Source organism: Dermacentor variabilis, chromosome 3 (genome assembly GCF_050947875.1).
Source record: "Dermacentor variabilis isolate Ectoservices chromosome 3, ASM5094787v1, whole genome shotgun sequence".
In the NCBI taxonomy this organism is placed as follows: Eukaryota; Metazoa; Arthropoda; class Arachnida; order Ixodida; family Ixodidae; genus Dermacentor; species Dermacentor variabilis.
In genome coordinates, this window is record NC_134570.1 from 163,167,585 (window position 1) to 163,171,017 (window position 3,433).

The following is a 3,433-nucleotide window of genomic DNA, read 5'->3' on the forward strand; positions in this document are numbered from 1 at the left end:
TGTTAAGCCGAAAGACCACATAGAGGGGATGGCGAAGCAGCAGAAAGCCTTTTACGATGCAAATATTGCCTGTGGGTCGTTATCTGATCTGTGTGTGGCGACTATGGGCCAGTCAAGCTGTGTCAGGTACGAAACAGTGACAGCAGACATTGTTGCTCCCCTCTGAAGTGGGTACACGAGCACTTAGTGTTTCTGATTTTGGGTATCTGAACTCTGATTTAGGTGGCTCAAAGAAAAAAAAGATTCCGAATCAGCAGCACTACTGGGCACACCGTACTTCACGCTCGAGGGAGTCCTGAGGAAGTTGCGAGGGCTATACTGCATGCGAGGGCATTTTCTTCTGAGGCTACGGCATATGGCATGCATACAGTTGTAAATTATTTCGTCTGATACACAGCGCAAAATAATGAAGCTATGCACAGATACTTACAGTAATAATAATATAATATTTGGTGTTTTTATGTGCCAAAACCACTTTCTGATTATGAGGCATGCCGTAGTGGAGGACTCCGGAAATTTTGACCACCTGGGGTTCTTTAACGTGCACCTAAATCTAAGCACACGGGTGCTTTCGCATTTCGCCCCCATCTAAATGCGGCCGCCGTGGCCGGGATTCGATCCCGCGACCTCGTGCTCTGCAGCCCAACACTATAGCCACTGAGCCACCACGGCGGGTAGATACTTACAGTGGTTCCCACTTCCTTTGATTCTTGTTTTCAGTGCTGTATATTCAATGGCTGACAATGACAGTATGAAAACAATATTTTTACATTTTTTACTCAACCACAGGTTTTCGTACTGAGCCCTTGGCTCGGATGGAGTTCGAGCGTCAACGAGGTGTTGAAGTTGTGGAGGTGAGTGTATACTTTGTCGAGCCTTTACGCTGTGCAATTAATTATCGTTTGAGAAGGGGAAAACTGTCAAAGCAAAAAAATAAAACCCGATTACTGGCAGCCCTTTCAGCATTGCAGACTTCAACATGGGACAGATGTTCGGTTTATGATGATGATGGGACAAATGTTTGGTTTATAATGATTGATGATTAAAAAGATGCTCTGGCCTGTGCCACTGAAATACGATGCACGTTGTGGAAGTGAGTTGCATTAGACTTGCTCGCGCATTAAGCTTTGAAGAGATTGAAAGACTAGTATCTTGGCCATTATTATGAAAGCCTTTGACAAGACACATATTCTTCGAGCACCTGTTGTGTCTGACTGTAACATAATTTCAAATTGTTTCAGATGGGTCTGCTCATCCACCCCGACCAGCCTTGGCTGTGTGGCAGCCCAGATTGTATATTTTGTTTGGCTGGAGAAAGATTCCTTCTCGAGATCAAGTGTCCACATAAGTGCAAGCAAAATGACATGCTCGACAGCTCAGGGAAGAGCATCTTTGAATACATTCAGGGGACTTGGAGTGATCCGAAACTTAAGAAGTCGCACAGATATTACACCCAAGTGCAAATTTTAATGTACTTGCTGAATGTAAAGAAATGCTTTTTTTTTTTGTCTACTCGAAGAAAGAACACCTAACTATTCATGTCGGCAGGGATGACTCCTTTCTGCAAGAGGCGATACCAGGCCTTGAGAAGATTTTTTTTTCAGCTGGCTTCTGTCTGCTGCAGCAAAACAAAACGTGTTTATTGGAATCTGCATACAGTGCCAGACTTTGCTTGCCACACGTAATGGAAGAAAACAGTTGACATTTTGTACTCCTGCTCTGCAACACTCAATGTCAAATTTATGCATACATAGTTGGCAATGGTAGAAAACAATTAGGGAGTTGACAAACATGACCATTGTGTCATGTGTCTCCCACTTGATGTGAAGGTAACATAAGCATTTGCACTAAAATCATGAATAGAACGACATGCTTTTCGCAGTTATTTAGCTGTTTTCTACAGTAGTGGAATCGCAAAGAACTGCTTGAAACAGGCAAAATGCATTTTTTATCAAGAGTAGGATACTAAGAATTCATATCAAATACAAGGACAATGCAAACAGAAACAAATAAGCCACCACACACTAGTACAGAGTCGTCCATTTCTAGCTACAACACATGACTGATACACAAACTAGTGAGCCGCTGCAGAAGTGCTGGGAGGTGGCACAGTTTCCAGGCCTCATGCAGGCGTGTTGCGCAGATATACCCCATGTGAGACTTTGCGAAGCTCAAGCATTACTTAAGTTTGCACTCCGGTATTCTAGATATATGTACAAAACATCTAATTAAAATGTATAGGTGCTAACATATACAACATAATACAAGCAAAAATTACGAACACGCCATTGCGCACAATGTATACAAAAAGCAAAATTCAAATGCATGAATACAAATTGAAAAGAAAAAAAATCTTCCAGTATTCACGGTCACGTGCCACAAAGCTACATTCCTTGCCAGCATACAAAGCAACTTTCATATGACTTACCAGCAGTTCATTTAAGCAAAACACAGTGAAATGATTTATAGCTTGCAATGAGAACATCAGGCGGGAGAAACAATGAAGGGAGAAAAGAGTGACTTCCTCAATTCCTTTGCCATTAAAGGCCTCAAAAGCTGGACTTTTGCTACCCAGCAGACTAGAAGACGCTGCACTGCAGGAACAATATTGACCAGTCTTCACTACACCTCCGTGATATGTTGCAAGAACTTTTTTGTATGCGTTGGGAAAGGAAACTTACGAAATTTTAATGTCAGAAGCTGATGACAGTCATTATGGCAAACAACACTACTCCCAAAAGCATGTAAGGAGAGCATTTCATAGCCTGCATGAACATAATGGCCATGGTAATGGCCATGGTAAAGACGCGGGTTCGCTTCCGGCTGCAGCGGCTGCATTTTGATGGAAGTGAAATGTTGAGGCCTGTCTACTGAACGATGCCAGTGCACGTTAAAGAACCCCAGGTGGTCGAAATTATCCGAAGCCATCCACTACGGCGTCTTTCATAGCCTGAGTCTTTTCTTTACGTTAAACCCCATAAGCCGTAAACCATAAATACTAAATATTCAGAGGCACGCCCAAACCAATAATCTGACCCCAGCCACGAATACAGTATACTGATGGAGGTGAAATGCAAGACGTATCTATGTGCTCCCCACATCGGTGACATTTTTCCAAAGCCCTCTGTATGATGTTCCTGATAGCTAAAGTTGCTTCAGGTCATTGATCACCAGCCAAAAAAAAAAACAAAAGCAAATAATCCAAAGTGAGCACCAATGGCAGACAAACAGCAGACAGAACCTGAACAACATGGGAAAAAATGTTAGAACGCTCCGTCTGCCAGCTAACATCTCTACAAGATGACCTTTGCAACCCCAGTGAGTCCAGATCAAGGCAAGTACTCTAGTTGAAACATTGGACAGCGGACTGAGGCTCCCCCCTAACTATCGTTAGTTTTGTTTCATGTAACCCTGAGTGAGGCCAGTGAATAGC